The following is a 26,273-nucleotide window of genomic DNA, read 5'->3' as shown; positions in this document are numbered from 1 at the left end:
CAGCTTCTTACACACTTTATATCTGATCCCATAATTCCACTCTCGGGTATTTACTCAAGAGAAATGAAATGATACAACCACAGGAGGACATGGGCATAATGTCCCCAGCAGCTTCCATCATAGTCCCAAATTGAAAACAGACCAACAAAGAAATCCAACTGTCATTGAATTCACAACCTGTGGTGCATCCCTGCAGTGGAACAGATCTCAACCAGTGGACACTGTCTTGGTTACTTTTTCCTAGCTCTGACCAAATACTCAACAAGAAGCAACTTATGGAGTAATGGGTCATCTTGGCTCAGAATTCAAGCAAAGACAGAGTTCATCATGTTGGAGACGGCATTGCAGCCTGAGTGTGAGGTGACTGATCACATTGCACCCGAAAGAGCAGAGTGATGGGTCATGGTGCCCAGCTTGGTTTTGCCTTTCACTCTGTCAAGGACCTCAGTCCCTGAGATGATGATGCCCACATTCAAGGTGGATCTTCACTTTTCAGTTCAGTTTTTCCGGGAACAGCCTCATAGACATATCCAGAATTCTTTCCAAGGGGATTCTGTACCTAGTCAAACTTACCATTGATATTAATCATCAAAGATATCAACTGTGGTAGTTTGAATAAGAATGGTCCCCAGAGTCTCATAGATTTGAATGCTTGGTCATCAGGGAGTGGCACTATTTGAAAGGATTAGGAGGTGTGGCCTTGTTGGGGTATGTGTGGCCTTGTTGGAGGAAGTGTGTCACTAGGGGTTGGGCTTGGGGGTTTCAAGGGCCCAAGCCAGGCCCAGAGGCTCTGTCTCTTCCTGTTGCCTGAATCCAGATGTAGAACTCTCAGCTCCTTCCCCAGCACCATGTCTGTCTGCACGTTACCACACTCCCCTCTGTGATGATAATTGACTAACCTCTGAAACTCTAAGCCAGCCCCAATTAAATGTTTTCTTTTATAAAAGTTACCTTGATCATGGGGTCTCTTCACAGCAATAGAACACTGACTACAATACCAACAGATACATCTGTATATATTACTCTCAAAAGCTTTCTTCTTATTGAGTGAGGAAACTACCTCTGAAGGCTATAGATAATACACATTATAACAACAACAAGTTGATCAACCAGTGGCTGTGATGGCCGGTGTGGGTGGAGATTTTTAGAACAAGGAAACATTCTAGGACCATAGAAATGCCATATGACTTGACTGTGGTTATGGTCTCATGACTACACGTTTGTCAAAATTCATCAAACTGTTTACTTAACAAGGATAACTTTTCCTGACCAGAAATCATACAGTTCTGAGGCTGAGTTTGAAAATCCAGGTACCCCTTTTCCCCACTTGTCTCCTTAAATCTAATTGATCTCTGAGCCCCTTTTCATTCCTGCTCTTCTTTCTAGATAGCCTGTACACCACATACCTGTCCTACCCACCAACACACAGCCTTCAGAAGCACAGCTCCCTCTCACTACCTCTGCCCTACCTGCCACCTGGTTAACTCTTACTTAGCCTTCACGTTCCAGCAGAGACTTTTCCAACCCCTGCCTAAATCAAGTATGCATTGTTGTTGTTTTTTTTCCTTTTTGGGGGGTGGGGGTGGGGGACAGGATCTCTATATATAGTTCTGGCTGTCCTGGAGCTCACTCTGTAGACCAGGCTGGCCTCAAACTCAGAGATCTACCTGCCTTTGCCTCCTGAGTGCTGGCATTAAAGGCATGTGCCACCACCATACCTGGCTTGCTTTGCCTTCTTTAACAGAGGGCAAGCTCTATGGTGATGGAGACAGTATTTTACTCATGTCTGGCCCACATTAGCACTTAGCTCATTTAATGAATTAGTAAATGAGGCAAGGATGTGCACGTTTTCCTTGGTCTTGAATTGCATGAATTTGTTTACCCATAAGCATGTGATACTCTTTTCATTTTCATGTATTTTTAAACTCCTTGTTAATATTGAAATAATTCAAAAGTTCAAAGAGTAAAAGATAAAAAAAAACTTTCACACGCAGAGTTTAAAAAAATAAAAACAAGGTGCTGCTTCTCCCTGTTAGTACAGGGAAATCTTCCTTATTATTTTTAATAGGCAGGTGTGATGGCTAGCTTTAATCATCAACTTGACACAACCTAGAGTCACTGAGAAGACAGTTTCAGTGAGGAATTGTGTACATTGGGTTGGTCTATGGGTATGATTGTGGGGATTATCTTAATTAAGTTAACTGTTGTGGGAAGACTCAGCCCACTATGGGCAGCACCATTCCCTAGGCAAGGGGTCCTGAATTGTATATGAGCACAAGCAATCAAGCATGGGAGCATGTATGCATCCATTCCTTTCTGTTCTTCACTGGGGATGTGATGTGGCCAGTTATCTCAAGCTCTTGCCTTGACTTCCCTACAATGATGGATTGTAACCTGAATTGTGAGCTAAACAGACACTCTCCCCTAAACTGCCTTTTATCAGGGTATTTTATCACAACAACAGAAATGAAGCTAGAGCAATAGGTTATGGTTCAGAGTACATTCACATCATTTGAAATATGAATCAGTCCTTGGTGGGAACTTAGGGAGCCTCCCAAATGAATGTTTCAGTGTTGTCTTAATTAAAATGTGGCACTAGACACTGACACAATTGTGCCACTATTGCTGAAAGACAAAGGCCTAGAAAACTGAGCTATTAACAAAGAGGGATGTGTATTTTAGATGTAGAGTATATCTACTATGTTCCAAAAAAGATACACAGGGTAGGCATGGTGGCACACGCCATTAATCCCAGCACTTGGGAGGCAGATGCAGGTGGATCTCTATGAGTTGGAGGCCAGCTTGATCTATATAGTGAGTTCCAGGTAATCCAGGGCCACATAGTGAGACCCTGTCTCAAAACAACAACAAAAATGCAAGTCAATACATGTTACTACACTTTCACCAAGATGGGAGATCGTCCCTCCCCAAGTCTTACCACTCACGTACCATCTCATCCTTCTGGTGTGCCTCCCTCACACTGTTACTGTGGTTGCACACATTGTCGTATGATTGGTAGCTTTTTGTACATCTTGAGCTGGGACTCCAAAGTGCTATCCTCTGCCCAATTCCATGTTCTTTCGGTTTTTGGTTTTTGTTTTGTTTGTTTGTTTTTGGCACAAGGTCTCACTGTGTAGCTCTGGCTGTCCTGGAACTCACTATGTAGACCAGGCTGGTGTTGAACTCAGAGATCCACCTGCCTCTGCCTCCCTCCCGAATGCTGACATTAAAGGTGTGTGCCATTATTCTCTCATTTTTTTAGATGTTCTTTCCTTAGTGATGTGTAGGAACTTCTTATGTATGTATGACATGGAAATCATCGGCTGGGAGGTTATAAATAACTTTTAGGGGTGATGGAGATGTTCATTCTTGATTGTGGTGATGGTTTCACAGGTGTATACTTATGTCAAAACTCATCAAATTTTGTACTTTAAATATGTATAGTTTATTGTATGTCAATCACATCTCAATAAAGCTGTTTTTAAAAGAAAGTCACACAATTTACAATTCATTTATTTCCACTCACATTGTTCTTCCTTAAACTCCACTTAAGGCATGTAAAAGTTCGACACATACACGTCAATTATCAGTTTCTGTACTGGAGTTAGCTGTGTGACTTAGGCAAGTTACATTATCATCTGTGCTCAGTTTCCTTGTGTAAAATGAAAGAGTTAACTACTGCAGAGGTAGTTAAAAGATTTGTTTATTGGGGACTGGAGAGATGGCTCAGTGGTTAAGAGGTGCTTACCGCTCTTGCAAATGATCCGAGTTCGGTTCTCAGCACCCACCCACATGATGGCTCACAACCATCTGTAACTCCAGTTCCAGGGAGCAGATGCCATCTGTGAGGGGCACATGCATGTGGTGCACATACAGGCAACCAGGGACACACACATACATGCATAAAAAGAAATATTTTTAATTTAAAAGTTTATTTGTTTTATTTCTGTGTATGGGCAATGTGCCTATGTGAATTTATGTGCCCCAATGTGTGGCTAGGAGCTCTCAAAGACCAGAGAGAATATTGGGTCCCCTGGAACTGGAGTTCCAGATGGAGATAACCATCATGTGGATGGGGGCTAGGAACTGAACCCAGGTCCTTTGCAAGAGCAGTAAGTGCTCTTAACTGCCGAGCCATCCGTCCAACCCAAATCCATACACAGCGAAAGTTCTTAGACTGATAACCGACAAGTGACCCCATACAATGAATTAACCATTGCTCATGATGTCATTTCTAATTTAGGAAAACATTTTCTTCCCAATATTATAGAACATTCTCGTTCATTTTCTTTGAGTAACTAATGTTTAGCTCTTTCAGTCCATTTGAAAGTTAATTTAGGCAGTGTGAGTCAGGGGTCAATTTTTATTGTTTTCCAAATGCATAGACAGTTGTCCAGTGCTATTTATGGAATAGTCCCTTTTCTCTGTTCTAATTTCATGAGTTATCTCTTCTAAATAGTGAATTCCCATGTAGGGGTATTTCTTCACTTTGACTAAGTCTTTGCTGTATTTATTCTTTCCCTCCTAAATTCTACTGACAAATGATTCTATTAACTCTAATCTGTTCATAATTCTTGGTGATTTCATGTTCAATGCGTTGATTATGTGGTTTGAGGGTTTATGTGCCTTCCAAAATTTATTGGTGGAAATCTAATCCCCAGTGTGAAAGTATTAGAAGATGGAGCCTTTAAGAGGTAATAAGACATAATTAAAGGTGCTGGGGAGTTGACTCAGTGGTTAAGAGCACTCTTTTACAGAGGACCTGGATTCGATACCCAGCATTCACATGGCGGCTCACAGCCTTTTGTATAACTCCAGTCTCAGGGGATCCAGTATCTTCTTCTGACCTCCTCAGCACCAGGCATATACATGGGCCACACACATATATTTAGGCAAAGACACTCACTCATACACATGAAATAATAAAATAAATAAGCATAAAAAATTTTAAAGAAGTTGCAATTTAAAGGCAAGCCTAATTAAGGTAATTATTCTTACAAGGTCATCTCACGAACTGACACTTTTGTTAACATGGGTTTGTAGAAGAAGGGTGACTCTCTGCTGAGCTTTTGCCTTGATACAGCAAGGCCTTTCCTGAATGCTGGCACCTTGGCCTGGGACTTCCCAGCCTTCAGAACACAGGCCAATAAATGCCTGTCTGTTTTAAGTCACTCAGCTGCAGGTGCTCCCCGTGGGCTCAGACACTCTGCCTTCACTCCCTGGATTTCCTCTCTACTGTAGTTGGTGCTTTCAGCCCCTTCCTCCACTCATCAAGCTATTGACCTGACAGGACCCACAGCTCTGACTTCTCTGGAACCTTGATTCAAGTACTTCACTGTTAGGTCGTCACCTTTCAATTTCCCTCTTCAGTCTTCTTGTTCATCTGCTCAGAGTCACCTTCAACCCACCAGAACCTACCATCCGGTGACCATGTAGTCTCACTGTCCTTATCTGCCCAGTTCAGAGTCTGGGGTTCATTGTCATAAAATTCTCACACACTTCATCATCCTCACTTATCGACTCTCAACCTTGGCTCATTCCAGTGGTCCAGAGCCCCCTGTTTGTTTGTTTGTTTTTTTCCTGTGCAGCTAAATGAATCTGGAGAGGGGAAAAAACATAACAAGCTGGCCGGTCTCATCTTGAATTCCTGGCCTCCAGCTCAAGTGGTCCTGTGGTGGGTACAGGGAAAGAGAAGGATTCCCAACCACTCACTATCCCGCTTTCCCATTCAACGCCTTCTCATCACTCCTCAAAAGACTCGAGCCACTTTGTAAAGAAAGCATCCAAATGGCTTTAAATGTACAAAAAGGTACTCAGCTTTATTCATCATCAAAAGACTGAACATTAAAGCCGTGGCTGGGATACAGCTCAGTGGTACAGCACTTGCCTAGCACGTATTAGGTTGTAGGTTCACTCCCAAGCACCAGGAGGGAAAAAGGGAAACCATAGTGGGGTACCGTGACACACCTATCAGAGTGGATAAAATTAAAAACGCCTGTGACAGTGCCAAGTGGTGTGGAATGAGTGGGCTGCTCTGCTGGTGGTAGTGTAGATTGACGCAGCACTCTGGAAAACTGTTTGACAGTATCTGCTAAGCCTGAAGGAACATTCACCCTAAAACCCAGCCATCCCAATGCTCTTTCTACACCAAAGGGAAACGCACACATTTGTGTTCGAAAGGCACATTCGGGCGTGTTCACAGCAACATTAAATATAACAGTGCCAATAGAAAACCCTCCGACTGTCCACCCATCAGGAATAGAATGGACACATAAATGGTGAAATAGCCAGATAAGAGCATCCTAGATGACAATGGAAAGAAAAGGACCGTTGCTGCCATTGGCTCACACCGTTGAGCGAAAGAAGTCGCACCGAATGGCTCCACTACCTGAGTTCCAGAAATAGACAAAGGCAGTTTACTGCTCAGAATAGTGGTTACCTTTGGGGAAGAGAAAGCGGAAGCTGAAGGGGATAAGAGGAGCTCTAAGTGCTGTCAATGTTCTCTTTCCTGATCCAGGCAGTGGTCTCCCTGACAGGCACACTTCTGAAAACTGTGAGCATATACTTACGATGTGCGCACTCCTCTGAATGCATGTTACACTTCAACAAACATATGTGTATAGTTTTCTCTTGATTTTACTTTTATCCCAAACTATTACATGGTTTTGTATATTTATCTCCTTTACTTTTCAACTGAACGTGGTTTAGGTTCTAAGTCTCAGATTTTAGGCCTCTCTATTCTCCTGAAATTGTTCTTGTCGGGGCCACCGATAGCCATGTTGCGAAGCCCAACAAGCTAGGAAAAGCTGCGTGTCGGACTTTATCTGTGAGAATTCGACCCGAAGGCCCCTTCTCTTAGGCAGAATTCTTCATTGGACTTTCACTCTTTCCGTAGTTCTGATGGCTAGTCAGCTTTCCACTGCGTTGACAAAATGCCTGAGCTAATTAGATTAGAGGGAGGAAAGGTTTGTTTGGGCTCAGGATATCAGAAGTCGAGGGTCACTTGCATGTTTGGGGGGGGGTCTGTGATGGCACAGCATCTCATGGCAAGTGCGTGTGGCAGAGGGCGAAGACCTTGTGCCAGCCAGGAAACGATGAGAGAGAATGTCTGATGGTTCAGTATCCCCTTTGAGGGCACATACCCAGTGACCTCACTTCTTCCCGGTGGGCCCGACTTCCTGAAGCTTCTGCTGCCTTGCAACAGCATGTTCATTAGTGACCAAACCCTCAACACACCGGCCTTTCGGGGGGCACCTCTTCTCAGACTCCCTCACCAGCCCTCATCCCCCGGCCTCTAAACATCTGTTCTGCGTCTGCAGTTACCCCACTGGTACCCATCGGTGTTCACAGAGTTTCTATTCATGCATTGATAATTTATATTTGCATATCAAAGCTCTTTCCTGACAGGGGCTCTATATCCAACTGCCAACTTGCTATGTTTGAATGTTTAATAAGCACCTCAAACTGAACATGTCCCCAAACAAGCTCCCTGTCCCCTTCTGTTTCCTTAAAGCTGTACCTCTTCGCTGTGTTCTCGGGTGCTTGGGCCACATCCTTAGGAAAGTCTTTGACTTCTTCTTCCTCCCCACATGCAATCCATAGCAAATCCTCTCCTCCAACCCCTGCTGGTCATCATCAGCGCCATTTCTTTGGAATATGTCACCTTTATTTTTCACCCGGGGTTCACACCAGTTCCATGACAGGTCCCTATGTCCATCCTCACCCCCCTTCTTTCAGTCGGGATTCTACCCTGGGTAACAGCATCATTCCATGAGGGAAGCAGTACTGTGGGAAGCCTGAGGAGCCAGTCAGGGAGCAGGGAGGCCGTGCAGCAGCCATCAACAGCAGCAAGTTACAAGCCCCCTGGGCTGTAGAGGTGACGGGTGGCATTACCCTCACTGGGAGCTGTGGCTGCTTGGGAAGAACTCAGGACCCAGGCTGGCTCCTTTGGCGGATACAGGGGGCACCAAGCAGAGAGGAAAGAGAGTGGCTATACCTTACTTATGTCAGGGATCTGCTGACAGGATCCCTGGAAAATGGCCACAGGCTCACTCCCCTGCCGTTGGGGGTGGGGTGCATAAGGATGAGCAGTGGATCTCAACAAACATGCTAAATACAGCATATGACCCTTGTTCCCGTCCATACTCTGTTCCGTCCTGGGACTCATTCGGGTCTTGCAAGACCTAAAGTACAGGAATTTGCGAAGTCCCTCATTAGGAGAAAACATGAAGAGTAAATAAATAAATAAATAAATAAATAAATAAATAAATAAATAAATAAAAAATAACAGGAAATAAAGTCTAAAAGCAAACAGTTAGGATGAGAAACTATACCATTTTTAAAGCAGATAAAGGAGTAGACGTGGTGGCTTACACCTATGAGAGAGCAGTTGGGAGTCCGAGGCAGGAGGATTGCTCAAAGTTCAAGGCTAACCTGTACTACATAGTAAGTTCCAGACCAGCCTGTTTCAAAACAAAATAAAAACAACGACAAGGAGAACAAAACCAAAACAGAGCAGGTGAGAATGCACACACCTGAAAGCACCCAGAAAAAACAGCCGTGCTTCTTATTAATTGGCCGCCACGGCGCTTTGTTTTTGAAGTAGTCATTTATTTTGCAGATTGCCATTCTTTGTCAAAGTTAATTTTTTAAAAAAAATTAGTTATTTGATAATTTTGTAGTTTGATCGTATTCCCCTTCTGTCCCCTCCCCCAACTCCTTCCAGTTCTACCCACCCCACTTCCTTTATCCGCTCAGTTTTGTGTCTCCTCCTCCTCCTTCTTTTTATAAAGCCATGAAGACCAATTTGTGCTGCCCAAATATTATTGGATGTGTGGCCTTCCACCGGGGCGTCGCTAACTTACCAGGACTATACTTTCAGGGAAAACTGATTCTGCCTCCCCATCAGCTGACAGCTGTCAATCCCTCCATGGCTGGAGGTGGGGTTTCCTGCCCAAGCCCCTGCTCCATGCTTGGATTGGGTTTGCTTCGAGACTGCACAGGTTTCGTATGTGCTGTCACAGCCACCGTGAGCTCGAATGTGCAGCTGTCTGGCTGTGTCCAGAAGACACTGTGTCCTCACAGTCGTCCTCCACCTCATGCCCTCACGCTCTTTCTTTCCACTTCCTCTTCCCTGGTGATTCCTGAGACTTCAGCAGAGAGGGTGTGGGATTTTTGGAGCTTTATATTTTTGGCCACCGGTTTCTATGATTTTATTTGTAATAAAATTTTCAGTAGAATAAATACAAGTATCCCTCTCCTATGGTCGGCCCTTTAGAAAATTTTCCTCCACCCTTACCAGTTTTTATTGCTAAAGGGGAGTAAACTTTGGGATTGTCTCATTTGCTGAAGATCCATCAAATGTCTTTTATATGGGAGCAGTAAGATGTCTTGAGTTTTTCAAGTTTTCTTAGGCAGTGACTAATTTTAAAAACTTTTGCGAGATGACAACACTCAATTAAATCTCTCACGTCAAGATCCAGGGTACGGCGGCAGAGTGGGTGGGAGGAACGTTTCTGGAAACCATTCTTGCTCCAGGAAAGCTGGTAATAACTTCCAATAACGTGGAAAGAACTGTGGACCACACTAATACACCCTAAAGAACCCAAACTAACAGTGCCTCCACTCAGGTCTCCCTGGATGCCTCCCCAACATGCCCAGATCACTCCAGCACTGAGAAAACACCCACAGAAGAAAACCATCAGGTACTAGTTCTGGTTAAAATACCTTACTTTTGCGAATTTACCAAGTGTGTGCCATGTGAATGCACAGCTTGGGTATTGTCTTCTCCATGTAATGACAGGATGTGTAGGTTCTAGAGACTAGAACATGGATACTTTGGGGAGGGGCACTATTAAATCTACTCTCTCTTGCTAGTAAAATCTTCCTAACCACCCCTTTGGAAGGGTAGAAGGTTGTTTGGGAATGGGCATCTGAAAGGCTGGGCATGGTGGTTCATACTTATAATACCAACACTTGGGGGCTGAGGCAGGAAAATCAGTTCAAATTTGAGGTCAGCCTGGTCTATACAATGAGTTCTCAGCTAACCCAGATGGCAGGCTCTTATTGTGCCTCAGAAAGAAAGCGGAGGAAGGGAACAGGCCTCATGCTTCAGCCTGCTGAGAAGGAATGTTTCCTGGAGTTCAAGTGTATACGAGTTAGCCTTCACTGGAGTCCCGTGTCAGCCAGGCTCCCATTATAGAAATAAAACTACCAGCAGATTCCTGCAGGGGATTGGCTTGTATGACTGCAGAGCTGGTTAGGCCTGTCCAAAACCTATAGGGCAGGCTGTCAGAAAAGACTCGCGTTGGAAACTGGCATTAGAAGAGACACTTCTGGGCAACCTTCATTCTGCTCATAAAGCCACTGACTGAGCCAGGTCTTCCCAGATTATCAAGTATGATTTCCTTTCATTAAAGGGACTTACGGACTTTAATCACAGCTCCTAAAAACCCGCAGTAACACCTACAGTCACACATGGTGTACTAGAACCATACATAGTGTAGCATCTAGACACAACCAATCAGCCTGGGGTCCTTTGTCTGGTCAACGTAGCTTCTTTTTTTTCTTTATTATTTTTTTCTAAACATTGCTGGGGTTGAACCCAGGGCCTCGTGTGCTCTACCAATGAGCCACACCTCCCACCATTCAGTAAGCTTCTTATGATTTTATTTCTAGTCTTGTATAGAGGTAATACTTCCACCTGCTTTAATATGTCACTAGTGAACTAAAAAGCATCATTTTGCTCATGATGTTAAAATGGGGAGTTGGTTGGGATAAACCTGTTTGGTCATGATTTATCAGTTCTATAATGTAGAGTAGTTAAGATGGCTGCTATTTTATTTATAGGCCATCTAGCTGAGTAACTGATTGGGCTGAATGCCCTTGTTGTGTTGTCTTTGTTCAGCTTTGACACTTCCAGGGTTAGTGGCTTCAGCTGATAATGACAACCTCGGTTGATTTAAAGACTGGCTCAGAAAGCTGAGGGGAGGCACAGCTTAGTCACGGCTGCGTGGGGGTTCTGTAACTGGACCACTTGCTTCTGCTTCCCCGAGTGAGCCTTCCTGTCCGACTCTATGCGGCAGGCAAGTGTCTGCCCAGAGGACTGTGGCCTCGAGGTCAACAGCCACTTCTTTCCCGAAGTCCCTGAAAAATGTCTCTCGCTAGAATCCCACACTCATCCCAGAGTTGTTCACACTGGGTGGGGAGAAGCCAAGGCTGAAGGAGGCTGGTCTGGTGCTGGAGCCAGGGATGGTGTGCATGTCCCTGGAAGGACAAAGCCACAGAGCAGGATGCAGAAGGACAGTCGGGCACAGAGGGGTGAATGGGAACCAAAGAGCAGATGCCTGGGACAGCCCAACGGACACGGTGGGAAGGCTCCCACCCTTAAGACTCCCTAATCATGCAGAACAGAAACCACTTGCTCCTTGAACGTCTCCTCCATCTCATGCTAGGTCTGATGCCTCTCAGAATGACCCATTTCTTCCGTGGATATTTGCGTTTTCACCTCTCCTTGAGCCTTTAAGTAAACGAGTAAACAAAACGACCAGCATTTGGTTTCGTTTTCCACGTCTGCATTTGCTTCTCATCTTATTAATTTCTGCTTTTGTCTCTATTAATCCCTTCTTTTTAGAATGTTTTCCCTCCAGTTTTCTCTTTCCCAGCTGCCTGGATTCAATTTTCTCTCTTCCCTTCTAACAAACGTGTTCAAGGCTATATATATTTCTATAAGCACCGCACTGACCTTGACAATCAGTTTCATCTCCCAGCGCCCTCAGTGCCGTTCATTTTTGAAATAATCTGTCATTTCACTCTTGAGTGTTCTATAGATGGTGTTTTAAGTTTCTGAGAGCTTTTGTCTCTCTTCTCTCATTGAGACTATTTCTTTTCATATTGTAGTCAGAAAATGTCTGTACGCTTCCTACTGTTTGTTTTTTTTTTGTTGTTTTTTTGTAATTTGTTTTTTTTTTGTTGTTGTTGTTGTTTTGTTTTTTTACTTGTAATCAACTTTAAGGATTGGCTATTTTTGTAAGTTAACCATAAATATTTTAAATGTATAAATATGTGTTCTTGCCCATTCTGTGTTGTTTTAGTAGAATACAGCAGAGGGGTTAATTTATAATAAACAGAAATTCATTTGGCTCGTGGTTCTTGAGGCTGATAAGTGGGAGGTTGGGAGGTTGAATCTGAGGGCCTCCTTGCCATTCAAAACATGGCAAGGGCTGGAGGAGGCTCTATGGGTAAAGTACTTACTTCAAGGACCAGAGTTCTGATCCCCAGCATCCATGTAAATTCCAGGTGAGCATGGTAGCCACTTATAATCCCAGGGTTGGGGAAGAGGACCCAGAATCTCTGGAAGAAGCTAGCCAGCTAGACTGGTCCATTGGAAAGCTCCAGTGACCCTGCCTTGATATTTAAGACAGAGAGTGGCTGAGAAGGACACCTGACATTAACCTCTTGCCCTCACATGCACACACGAATATGAACAGGCATGAACACATGTTTTTTTTTTTTTAAAAAAAAAAAAACATTAAAAACGTGGCAGAGGAGATATGGTGGCACAAGCCTGTAATCCCAGCATTTAGGAGGGAGGACATAGTTGATGGTCAGTCTGGGCTAGACAGTAACACCTTGTCTCAAACAAATAAATAACAACAACAAAAAGCAACACACACACACACACACACACACAGAGAGAGAGAGAGAGAGAGAGAGAGAGAGAGAGAGAGCAAACAATAACAGCAAAACAAAAGAAAAAGAAAAATGAAACTTACATGGGCAAGAGGCATGGCATGGTGGAGGGAAGGGGCCACCTACAAGACTACTGACCTAATCAACCAATAATGGCATTGGTCAAGTCAAGAGAGCCTGCCCTCCTGACCTCGTCACTACTTCCTCCTCCTCTTTTCAGCACTGGTGGTCTTTTTGTTCTTCGTTTCTTTTTTAATTCCTGAATTTTATTTTATGTGTCTGAATGTTTTGCCTGCATGTGTGTATGTGTACCGCATGCATGTCTTGTACCTGAAAAGGTAAGAAGAGGGCATTGGATCCCCTGGAACTGGAGTTATAGATGGTTGTGAGCCACTGTGTAGGGGCTGGGAATGGAACTCAGGTCTAAGGCAAGAGTAACAAGTGTTCTTAACCACTGAGCCATCTCTCCAGCTCACCTTATCACTTCTTAAAAGTCCCATCACTCAACAATGTACGTAGGTAAAAGTTAAGTATATTGCAAGTTTGACACATTGTCTTTGCAATTCTAACGCTATTACTTCCTCTATTCTAATACTCCATTGTTTAGTACAAAACACAATTTATTCTCATATCTTCTTGGCCAATTGTACCTTTTATAAAGTGTCCTATTTGTTCCAGGCAATGCTTTTATTTTCAATTCTATTTAATCTGATACTAATGGGTGTATGTCTCATTTTTGTTTTGTTAGCACATACTGATTTTCCATTCTGTTATTTTTTTATCTTTTCTAAATAAAAATGGGACTCTATGAGGTGCCTCGTTAGCATGGTAAGTAGAGTGTCAGTCTCATAATGAGACTCTGAAATAATAGCATTGTGTATGGGGATGTGTACATGCACATACATGGGTTGTTGAGAGTCTCTGTAGTTTAGTAGGAAGTTCTAATCTATTCATATTTATTATTATTTCTGATATGTTTGGATTTCCCTCTGCTTTTAACTTGACTGATCAACTTTTCCTCATTTTATTTCATTTTTTGTATTTATTGGCAAGTTTTATGTACCATTTGTTAGTTCCTTACGTTTTAGATAAATTTATTTAAACATCTTTTCCCTTCCAATAGCGTCTTGAACCTCCTACTACCTCCCACACTCTGTTAAAACTTTAGATACAAGTATTGTGCTTTTACTTTATTTCTATACTTTCAAAAGAAGTCATTTCTTAAAAACCACGTGAACTCTTATAGATGCATTTCTATTTATTATTTAGACTCTTGGATATGTATTGGCTTCTTAAAATTTTGTGCTCCTGTGACATTCTCTTTCTTGAATTCCTTTTTTGTTTTTCTGAAGTACATAATTATTTTTTCAGCAGGAGTGAATGGGTAGTAAATTTTCTTTGTCCTTTATTATCTGAAAATATCTCAGATTTGTTTTTCATGCTTGATAGCTTGGCTGATGTAGAATTGCACGTTCAAAAAAAATCCAGAAGCGTTGAAATTTTTGTTTTTATTTTGTAACTTAGAAATGTCACAGGATGCGTGTCTTTTTAGTACTTTCTGCTTAGCATTTGGTAGGTCTTTTTATAGTTTGAGAACTCAGATCTTTCTCTAGTTTTAGGGAAATACTTTAAAATCATATTTTAAATTATTTCATCACCTCTAGTCTTTGTCATTTTTGTTGCTAACTCCTTTAAGGTAAATATTGGGTCTTATATTTTCTCTTATTTTGAATTTTTTTTGTGTTGTCATTGTGTCTTCTAGGAGATTTCTTTGACTTCATTTTCTTGCTTTTAATGTTCAAGGATGATTTCCTCTTTGTTCCTTTCCTGTAGCAATCTCTTATTTTATAAAAGCAAATATCTTTTGGATCTCTTTGAGTTCTTTATCGCTCCCCGCTCTTCCCTACATTATCTCCATTGACTCTGGGATGAATCATTTTGGGTTTTCATTTTATTCTCTCTCATACTGAAGAAAACATCTTGTACATGTGTATAGGTTCTGTGTGTCATGTATCTGTATGTGTTCATGTGTGTGAATTCGGTTACATACTTGCCAGTGTGTTTGTGTGGAGGTCAGAGGACATCCTCAGGTGCTGGCCTTCACCTCCCACCTCATTTGAAACAAGATTTCTTCCTATTTTCCACCGTGTACACAAAGCTAGCTGGACCATGAGCTCCCAGGAACTCACCTGTCTCCACTCCCCATCTCACTGAAGGAATGCTGGAAATAGGCATGTACTACCACTTCCGGCTTTACATGGGTTCAAGAGATCTGAACTCAGGTCCTTACACTTGCCTGACAAGCCCTTTGCCCATTTGGTTATCTCTCTCATACTCTTGATTGTCTCAAGGATCTGATGACCATCATTTCAGGCTTATAAAGTGCAGCAGGATGAGCCTTTTAGAAGAGCAGGTATGTTTGTGTCACAGTCGTGATGACATGCTTCCAAAGTGGTCCACTGCCTTGAAATAAAAATGAGTGCAGCTCTGTGTAAGAGCCAGAGGAGGTTGTCATAGGAGGTACCCTTTAGGATGCACAAGAAAACCCTGTGTGGGCAAGTGGGCACCCTCAGGTTTGCCAAAGGAAGGAGAAGACATCACACTGTGTCTGAAGTCTGGAACAGAATTGTCTCGGAGCCCGCTTCCCCTGCCCATGGCCATTGCTGAAATGTAGCGAGGGTCTCCTTCCCCAGCTTAAAAGCATGCGTGGCCAACCCTCCTCTCCTGGTCATCTCTGATCATAAGACCAGACCCATAATGGCTTAGGGATTCTACTCCTCCTGCCTTCTTCTTTTCCACATAGCACGGAGATAGGCTGGCTGACATTGCTGTGTTCAGCAGGTGGACAGGCTGCGTTGGGAGGCCCAAGATGACTTCTCTCCACTCTGGGGCCTTGGTGGCTTACCGTCAGCAGAGACACCTCATTTTTCCACCAGGTGGCCTCTTCCTCTACACGGTTTTGTTGTTTGTTTGTTTGTTTTTGTGTTGTTTTGTTTAACTCTCTAGAGATTCCTCTGGGAGGCTAGGACGGACAAGCTTGTAAGTGCTTATCTGGTCTCTTTTGTATTAGCCCCTGCTAATGCCCATTGGCCAAGGCAAGCCACACAGGACCAAGTCAAGGTGCAGGGGACCCACAAGCATTTGAACACCAAGAGAAATAGTTCATTGCCTCAGTTTACCACACTGCTGAGGGGATCTTTCATCAGTCACTGGGTTTCAACACTAAGGGCAAGAGCCACAGTCGGGCATTCTGTGTCTGTTGGGAGAGGAAGGGGCTGGACCGCCTCCATGCTTGTTCGGCGGTTCTTTGCCTGCCCTCTGCTCCCGGCACTTGGAGTGTCTCCAAGGTTCACTTGGAAAGACAGCATACACTTCTTCAGCCAGTTTCTTCTGTGCTGATGTCATCTCCCTGGTGTTGTCCACAAATCTAATCCTGTCTGCTCCTTATCTTCTAGAAAATCCTCCCATTTATCGGATGTCAAAATTTCTAGTTTCCTTAGACTAGTCAGGTTGTATTTTTTGTTTGTTTGTTTGTCTTTTGAGACAGAGTTTCTCTGTGTTGCTTTTGGAGCCTGTCCTGGAGCTCACTTGGTAGCCCAGGCTGGCCTCGAACTCACAGAGATCCACCTGCCTCTGCCTCCCGAGTGCTGGGATTAAAGGTGTGTGCCACCACTGCCTGGCCAGGATGTATCTCTTAGGCGATGTCTGTTAGGGCAATGAATTTTACTTGGTAAAAGGAGAAGAAAGCAGTGAGATCTCTGGTGATGCAGGCCTGCGTTCACACAGTAGGGATGCTAAAGAACTATTGTACCTGGACCAGATGACATTTTTTTTTTTTTTTTATCTTTCCAGTCATGCTAGATGGACACTGTGGATACTTCTGCCCCTTCTTGCTCTGGAGGCTGGGCTGGTAAGTCAGATACTGATTTTTGGGAGGCAAAATGTCTGACCTTTCTGGGGATAGAATGGGAACCCAAGGAGCTGGTGCTCTATCTCTTTTTAACACTCTTGCTTTGTTCTTATGAGATGAGGTTCAGAGACGGAAGCAAAGTCACCCTGTACACCAGCTGTGGGACTGGGTTTGGGACAGGGCCCTTTGCTTCCTAACTCTCTACCCCACCATCACCCATATCATGCCTCAATTTGCACCTCTGGTCGCCTTAGTGGAGCCCAGGGTCTAACGCCCTGAGTAGGCCCTGGCAATACCTTTACTGCACAATACCTAGGAATGAAGGCTTTGACACAGGAGCTGTCTCTATGTGAGACAGGCCTCTGTCTGGCTCCTCCTCCTGAAGGCGATTATTTAAGCTGGGATGAGAGTGCCTTTGGATCATAGATTCTCTCTCCCTCCAGCGCCCTCTGTCTCCTACTCTGTTATCTATTTACCTATCTATTTACGTGAGCTCCCCCCCCCTCCACCACCACCACCACACACAATGAATTACGTCTGCAAGGCAGTAAAATGTTATGTATTTGCAAGGCCCATAATCTTTAAAAGCCCAGTGATGCCAGATCCAGACAGCAGCGAGCTCCCTCCAGTATGTTAATAGATAGTATTAGGGCAATAATGAAAACACTTGAGACAAGTAAGCTCCTATCAAAAGCTGAGTAATAGGGCTTCGCCGAGTGAATCACAATGCAGAAGAGATTAAGACGTCTGCCGTTGTGCAGTGTCTATTCAGACTAACAGCTGCTCCGCTTCTGATTAAAATGGGGTTGGGGAGACCTTTCTGAGACAGTCCCCTTTCCCCCTGCACTGCCCTCGCCCTTCCCACCTCTACCTCCACATACAGAAACCTGCATTTGTGCTTAGCCAGAGCCATTCGTGTGTGTGTGTGTGTGTGTGTGTGTGTGTGTGTGTGTGTATCACACATACAGCAGAGTCACAAACATTCATTGTGTCTTCACACACAGAGCCACCATTGCACGCACAGCCATTAACACCCAGCCACAGAGTCACATCAGCATATCCAAGCATGTATACACACTACATCTGCAAGCACAGGCACATAGCCACACATGGAACCAGTCTCTCACACCCTCATGGCCTCAGCCAGTCTCCCTCTCACACACATTAAATTACAATCTGTCACGAACACAGCCTCACATCTGTCTCCCTCTCTGTCACACACACACACACACACACACACACACACACACACACACACTTTTCACAGTCACAAACAGACACCCAGAGACAATTGAACAAGAGTAAAAAACTCATACTTATCTGGCTGGTCTATATTTACATGCAGCCCTGGGAAGTCCTTTGTATGCAGAAGCACACGTGAACACTCATACATGCGATCACTGTTTGTCATCGACACACAGACCTTCATTCACAGAAGCTTCCCTGCCCATACCCAGACAATCATCAATACTCATATGCAGCCGTGCAGTCATACAAGACAGCCCAGCCGTGTATGGCATGGTGCTCTCCTGTGTCTGAGACACAGAGGCAGTCTGCACACCTGCAAGCTTCAGCTACAGGTGTGCTGTGCTCAAGGCACAAGTCACAGACTCACCTGGGCCCACACATGGAGAAAGGCATTGCTCTGAATGTGCCTGTGATGACTCAAGACCACACTACACTTGGTTCAGTGGTTTCAAATTTCTCAGGACACTGCAGTCACAATTCTCCCATCTCTGTAAGGCTGTGGTATGGAGAACGATAGAATGATTTCTGTGGGACCTAAAAGTACAAAGAGCTCTGACCTTGAGTGACCTGCAGATGTAGATTTAGAACTTGGAGCTATACTGGGATTAAAACAGGAGGTAGTGAGCTTCTGGACAGTTAAGATGTGCACAGAGGGACCACAAAGCCATTGGGCAAGGATTGTGAAGGACTCCAGCAATGCCTTGAGGATCCCTCCTGGTCCTGGTCCTGGTCCTGTGTAACCTGTCCCTTAGCCCTTGACCCATCAGTGACTCCCTCCCTCCAGTCTAGCTCTACAAAAAGAAGCCAGGAGTCCTGACCATCTGCTTCTTTCCTCTCCTCTAACATCACTTCCAGGACAGCTTTGAAGATGCCGATTCTGATCTCTTTTCCTGAATGCTAGACTTGGGGAGGTGCGGGCTTTAATAAACTAAGAAATCACTCAACTGTCGTCTTAATCCTTGGGACCTGGCAGAGCCTTTGGAGACCAATTCAGATATCCTCGATGGAAGGGCCTGCATCCTTACTGAGCATCTGGAGATATCCTTAGGAGCCAGCTGGTCAGCCATGGAGCTGGCTGTAGGAGGGGAAGAAGATGATGACTCCAGGATGGAGCCTGTGGCTGCTGTCTACTCACCCTTCAGCCTTCTCTTCTTGGCCCCCATTTCCACTTTGAGGAGCATCTCGCTGCTCCTTTCCCCAAACAAATTACTCCCTCATATCTGACATCACATCCCCCCTCAAAGATGCCTTCATCAGCCCCGTTTGTCCAACACCCCTAATCCGAATAACCCTATAGAGGTGACAGCCTTAGAGCCCCTAGGCTGGAATCGATCCTTTCTCTTCTGTGCTTTGCAGGATAGTTCCCCCTGCTAAAGCATGAGCCATCTGTCTTCAGAGGGGGACACTGGTCAGGTAGAGCGGGTAAACAGTTCATGGAAGAGGGGAGAGTCAAGTGCCTAGGCCCAGTGGTCTGGAAGGGAAACCAGGTCCTGGGAGAGTGGACCTAAGGGCGTAGTTGGGGAAATGAGGTCATATTCAATTGTGCTGCACATTTGGGGACTAAGGCCTGGTTCTGAAAGGGTTAAGTAGAGTGGGAACCAATGGCTGGATTGGGGAACTCCTTCTTGGTCCTGAGAGCCAGGATCCCAAGACAAAAGAAGCAGGAGAAAGAAGGACTGAGGCAGAGCAGGTTCAGACAAGTCGGGGCCTTCAGACGGTTTCTTTGCCTGCCCTTAAGGCTCAAGGCTTGAGTGAAGCCCAAGGGTCATATCCAAAGGACCAGGCCCCAGACACGATCAAGGCATGAGGTCAGGGCTGGGAAGAGGCTTCAGCCTGAAAGTGCTTGCTTCAAACATGTGAGAACCTGAGTTGGGATCACTGGCACCTACATAAATGCAGGGTGAGAGTGGTAGCTGCCTATAACGCTGGCTGGTGCTCAGGAGGTGGAGACGGGGGTCCCTGGGTTAAACTAGCTAGACTAGCCAAATAGTCAAGCTCTGGGTTCAAATGAGAGACTCTGTCTCAATATATAAGGTGGACAGTCATCGAGGAAGACAGCCAGAGTCAACCCCTTGCCTCTACATATGTACCCACACAAGTGCCTACACACATATGAATACACATACATGCACATACACAGGCAAACAAATAAATAAATAAAGGGAGGTCAGAAACTAGATACTCAAAACGTAGATGGCTGAAGTCTTTCAATGAGTGAAGACCCTGGTCACTTTCCCAGTACTTCCCCACTGTCTCCTGACTCTCCAGTCATAGAATGATTACCTTGACCTATCCCAGGTCATCCCTGATTCCATGTCCCACAGCCTGGCTCCTGTTCCCACTCTGTCCCACCTTCTGGTGATGTCATCTGAGAAGGGACAGAGGCAACTCTTCTGTCCCTGCTTGCTGTACCTCTTTTGTCTGCTCTCTGTCACTGTAGAGCTAGCATTTTTGTGTCCATACTTAGCAAGTGATGGACAAAGAAACCTGTGTTTAAATCCAGGCCTTTAGCTGATACCTCTGGACCCACGGGCCTGCGTAAAGCCCACGGGCTGGGATGCTGAGGGCTGGGAACATTTCTTTTGTGTTAGGCCCTTACATTCCTATCTGCTTTAAGTTTCACAGGAATCCTGTGAGCCTTGACTAGTTGCCCCTTCCTGGAGGAGAGAGGAAGGACAGCTGTGCACAGAGGGGCAGGATGGACCCATCTGACCCCACACTCCTGCATCTTCCATATTCGTGATCATCCCGTTCCTTCTCACTCACCCACTTATGGAAAAGAGGTGAGAAGAGTCTTCCTCAAGGCCACACAGAGTGACTCAGTAACTGAGCCCAAAGGTCTCCCAGGCCTTCAGGCTCAACTGGCCCCTAGTAGACCCAGAGGCAGAAGGAGCGCACCCCTTCAGGGCTGATCCTTTTACCACATGGCTCAGCTCCTGGTATCCAGGCTGAGACCCACAGCCCCAGACAGAGCAAGCAATACCATCTCCCTTCCTGGGGAGGGGAAGGCAGCTGTGGCAGTTGTGGCGGGCGGAGGAGAGAAATTTCCTCTTTCTGTAGATTGGATCAGTCACTCTCAGAATTGATGGCAACGGCTTCATCACGAAGATCTAATGCTTTAATTATGTTGTGACATGACCTGACATGGGGGTGGCATTTGATGGATTCTCTGGTGTCATCAGCATGGCCCTGACATAGGAAAGTGGCAGAAGGCAGGGGAGGAGGGGGGAGAAGGGCTCTTGGAGGCAAACGGGTCCTCCGAGGGACCCCTCCTTATTCCCCAGCTCTCTGTCTTCCAGGGAAGTTCATGCAGCATGGAGGAGGGATCCAGGAGAGGAGGGGCACACACACACTACTGTGCTGGAGAGAGTAAATGTGCACTTCCAGGATGACTGTGCATGTGTGCACATATGTGTACAAGAACCTAGATACACACGAGTGTGTCCAAGGAGGTGAGAAGGCTCAGACCCAGAGATGGACAGCAAGAGCTGCCTTGCTGTCTGCCTTCAGGGAGGACGGCGAAGGCAGGTGAGGGCAGGTCAGGCCACCTAGCTGGTCAGCATGTCCCGGGGCTGTCTGAGCAGATGCATTCACATAGTCTAGAGGGCAAAGCTGAAACCAACGCAGAATGTCTAAGGAGACAGGCTTCACTTAGCAGAATGAAGGCTGCCCTGCCATGGCACGGGGAACTCTGGGAGAATGGGAGCGGTCTGCCCGAGAGAAGATGCCGCCGTTGCTACAGAGGACTTTCTTCTCTCAGTGGGTACTCACACCAGTGACCTCAGAAGCTGAGACCCCAAGTATCTGTGGTGAGTAGGTGAGAGCGTTGTTCTCCCCTTTTCTCTCCCCCACAACCTAGCTGCCTGCTCAGAATCCTGGGGTGCCCTGGAGGTGGCAAGAAAGAGAAGAAATCAGTTCCCATTAGCTCAAGCTCTTCGCCTGGATATGGGCGCGCCCAGCCCCTCCTCTATCTGCTCTCCCTGTTCTGTTCTCTTCCTTCCAGGTTAAGCTCTCCCTTACAGGCCTGTAGGCTACAGGAAGCTAGACTCCTGGACCAGCTAAGTAACAGTGCAGGCTTGATGGGGGGAGGACACGCAGAGGTACCTGTTGGCACCCCCTGACACACATCCTCAGGCCAGGAGCTGGGCTAGTCCCTTCTCAGACCACGTCTTAGAGATCCCCATGGCCACCTGTACCCAGGCTGTTATCTCCACTTTGCAGCTGAAGACAGTGCGGCTCAGTGACACAAAGCTTCAAGCCCAAGGCCACAAGTCTGGGAAGGAGAGAATTAGATTTGACTTAGCAAAGGTTTGCGGAGTGACTCCTGATGCCAGGGGGAAGCTGCAGACCCAGACAGGGACTCCAGACACACTGTGTACCCACAGTCATTTCTGAGTGCATGTCACTGCTCTGGCCAGTGTGCCACCCTCATTTTGCCAGTGGGGCTGATTCTGCAGCTCCCAGTAGAGGAAGGGCACCAGCAGAGATATCCAGAGATAGGATCTGGCCTGCTGCCTCCATCCTTAAGGATGGTAATATGAGGTTTAGGTCTAAGAAACATGTAGCTGGGGGCTGGAGAGATGGCTTGGGTGTTAAGAGCACTTCCTACTCTTTACAGGACCTGGGTTTAGTTCCTAGCACCCAAACTAGGTGGTTCACAACATTCTATAACTCCAGTTCCAGGGGATCCAATGCCCTCTGGTCTCTGTGGGCACCTGCACGCGGATGGTGCATACATAAAATCATGAAGGCACACACACACACACACACACAGAGAGAGAGAGAGAGAGAGAGAGAGAGAGAGAGAGAGAGAGAGAGAGAGAGAGAGAGAGAGAGAGAGAGAGAATATGGAGCTGGAGAGTCTCTGAAGCTCTGTCCAAAGTGATTCTTATTCCATTCTGCTCACCGCACTGTATATAGAAGGGGAAACCAAAGTCCGTAGAGAGTAGATGGGCCTGTGCTAGGATTACATCTCTAGGCACTGAACTCCTGGATCAAGGCACTGCTAGATACAGTGATGAAAGGCTTCCGGAGCCTTGAGATTCCTCTTGAAAGGTGAATTAAGGGAAAGCCAGCCAGAAGAGGCTCTGAAAGCCTGGGGGGATTTTCACAGCCTGGAGAAAGCACCGCAGTATATTCCTAGCCCTAAACCCGTGTAGCCCCAGCCTCGGCAAAGGATATAGAAGGCAGCCTGGCCAGGCCTGCCATAGCTCATGGCCTGGGCTGTGTTTCAGTGATATCAGGGCAAAAAGAAGGTAGGCATTGTGTCTGGGCTTCTCTAACCCGGTACCTGAGTAAGAACTGAAGAGTGAGAAGCACTTCAGAGGTACAGGTGCATCGGTGATGAGCACCTGGCCACACACAGAAGCAGCTGCTCATGTGCGTGGCTGAACACCCATTATCTTGGGGTGGTGGTCAGGCTTTCAGGAGTCTCATCAGAGCCTGCATAGCTGAGGATGTGTAACAAGCACCGGGACAGGGAGAAGCATCTCTTCCCCAAGTAGAGTCAGTGTCCAGGTGCAACCAAAGACAAGTATGACTGTGGAGTACTCCTCTGGGCAGTCACCACCCAGGACTCCATTGTGGCCAGCTCTAACTAATGTAGTCATATCTGGACATAGCTGGCCCAGTTTGTCTGTTGCATGGATATAGCTATGTATGGTGGTCTGACGCATGCTTTAGGGCATAGTTGGGTTGTTAGTGACCTTAGCTGAAGGACTAGCCATGGTCCTTAACATTACTCCTTGTTCCAGTGTAGTAATTTGTGTAGACTTGCGTGGTCCTGTTTAAACCGATCTTTGGGTAAGTTTGTCCCTGGGACTCTGTAACAGGTTCCCCCATCACAAGGGGCACTGTGCATCACATTGCCTTCAGCTGGTGTCCCCTGGTGAGCCGGGTATGCTGAGATCTGGCACCAAGACACCCTAGTCCAAACCCAGCTGCTTCTGCCTCTAGGTTCTTGAGAAGTTCCAGGTTTCTGGTAGCTGATCAATACCCAGGACTCAATGCTGCTGGGCATCAAGCAGAGCCCAGATGGGGGGAAGTGGTGAGGTTGAGGTCAATAGTTACATGGGTGCACTCCACTCCAGTAGCTGACCCACCCTCATCCAGCCGTAAGTACCAGCGCTTCACTGTTAAAATTTGGTCCTTCTTGGGCATGCTTTCCGTTTTCCAAAGTGATCTGCCCACCATACCCGTGTGAGCCAGGTCCCATACCAGGGACTGTCCATTCCAAGTCAGAACCCACTTTAAGGTGAGAAAATTGTGGCTTTCTAGAATTATATCAGCTACTGCTTCAGAGCCTTCTCTGACTGAATGAGAGGCGCGGGCTGGACACTCATGGAGGTGAACTGAGGGTGACTAGGCCAGCCTCCAGAGTAGCTCCCCAAAGAGTACAGAGACTTGCTCGGGATTTGCCAGCCTGATTTAGACAGCAATTTGCATACAATTTACCCAGAAAGCTGCACTGTGAAAAATATAATTACTTTTTTAATATTCTCACTCTGATGTGAATGCTTACCGCCCGTAATGAATTACTTGCTTAATGAAGATAAACCTGAATTGGAGATGCACTTCGGAGGGCTGCTGGGGCAGCCAGTTTGATGCCGTCATTTGCAGCTGTTAATCTCTGAAATTGATGCCCTTGTTGGTGGATCATAAATTGAGGGGAAAAATCTGAGCTCCAGCTTTTCCAGATACTTTACTGTGCAGTGGTGGCTAAGCTACCAAGCCTCTCTGAGCCCTAGTTTCTTCATCTATGGCAAGGTTATCAGTATTGGGGCAAGTTGCAGCCACAGAAATGTAGGGGTGAAACTGCATGTGGTGCATACCTGTAATCTCAGAACTGGAGAGGTGGGGGTGGAAGGATTGTGGGGTTAATGTTAGCCTGAAATGGGAAGGCATCTCACTGACACTGCTCGCCTAATGTTAGCAAGATGCTGAGTTTCATCCCCAGCCCTGTGTGATGATATATTGTGTCCCCCAATATATTGTGCATCCTAATAAACTTACCTGGGGTCAGAGGACAGAACAGCCACTAGATAGACATAGAGGCCAGAAAATGGTGACACACATGCCTTTAATCCTATCACTTGGGAGGCAGAGATCCATCTGGATCTCTGTGAGTTCAAAGCCACACTAGAAACAGCCAGGCATGGTGACTCACACCTTTAATCCCAGGAAGTGATCGCAGAAAGGTATATAAGACATGAGGACCAGGAACTAGGGCGGTTAAGCTTTTAGGCTTTGAGCAGCAGTTCAGCTGAGACCCATTTGGATGAGGACACAGAGGCTTCCAGTCTGAGGAAACAGGATCAGCTGAGGAACTGGCAAGGTGAGGTAGCTGTGGCTGGTTCTGTCTCTCTGATTTTTCAGCATTTACCCCATACCTGGCTCTGAGTTTGTTTTTATTTATAAGACCTTTTAAGATTCATGCTACAGCCCTGAACAAGATGAGATGATGAGTATGATGAAGGAGAGGAGAGGAAGAGAAGGAGGAAGAGAGAAAAGAGGAGGAGGAAAAGAAAGAGGCAGGAGAAGGAGGAGGAGGAGGAGGAGGAGGAGGAAGAGACGAAGAAGGAGGAGGAGGAGGAGGAGAAGAAGAAGGCAAGACTGATTTGTATTAATGCATAACTCATCTATACAATGTAAGAGACAGATTGGGGAGTGACTTACTCAAAGACACACAAAGATTGAGGGGGTCTAAACTACAAGCAGTAACTATAGCTTCTCTCCCAGTGGCTGCTGCATGCACCTGCTTCTGTCTCCTAAAGGCCTTGGAGTTGCCTCTGCTGCATCTGGTGATGGGCTAGAGAGCCAGACTAGTGGTCCACCCTGACAGAAGAATCCCATGGGCTGGGCTGGTGTGGCCCCTGGGAACTGCTCTTTTTTTTAAAAAAAAAAACCTGATGTTGCCCACTTCTGGGAGACCAATCAGAAAAGAGTGAGTACAGTCAGGCCAAGGTGGGTGAGAGGGTCCAGAACAGCAAGTCAATAACTTAGTAAATATGCACTTACCATCCCTAGGACTATGTGTCCTATGCTCCAGACTGATAACAATAAATAAGACCAATGAGGCCTCTGCTTACACAGGTCTGAAATTCTAGAAAGCTGTGGAGAATATCTAGAGATAAACCAGTTGACAAAGAGCAAGATAATTCCAGAGAGAGATAAGTGATATAAAATTTTAATTGGATAAGAGACAGACAAGAGAGTGTTTTTGACTTGTTGGTCAAAAAGACATCCCTAGGAGGTGGCTAGATCTACGAGCTGACATCTATGTGGTAGGAAGGAGGCAGTGCAGTAAATACAGGGAACAAGGTACCAGGGAGATCAGAATGACTACTCAGTGGGCTTATTCCAGGAAGAATATAACATTGAAAAAAAAAAACAACTAATTTAATTACCACATTGACAGAATCAAGGG

The 26,273-nt window shown here is 45.8% G+C and overlaps 1 long non-coding RNA gene across 1 annotated transcript in view; it reads left to right on the top strand.

The window, feature by feature from the left end:
* Nucleotides 1–20,601, top strand: part of LOC121827351 (uncharacterized) — a 71,953-nt gene extending 51,352 nt beyond the window's left edge. The window contains exons 2-3 of the long non-coding RNA XR_013049312.1: nt 16,543–16,600; nt 20,466–20,601. This is a non-coding gene — a long non-coding RNA (uncharacterized LOC121827351). The remainder of the gene's footprint in view (nt 1–16,542; nt 16,601–20,465) is intronic.
* The last annotated feature ends 5,672 nt before the right edge of the window (nt 20,602–26,273 follow it).

This window comes from Peromyscus maniculatus, chromosome 2, assembly GCF_049852395.1.
Source record: "Peromyscus maniculatus bairdii isolate BWxNUB_F1_BW_parent chromosome 2, HU_Pman_BW_mat_3.1, whole genome shotgun sequence".
Lineage (NCBI taxonomy): Eukaryota > Metazoa > Chordata > Mammalia > Rodentia > Cricetidae > Peromyscus > Peromyscus maniculatus.
The sequence above is the reverse complement of the archived record's forward strand: the minus strand, read 5'-3'. Positions and strand labels throughout refer to the sequence as shown.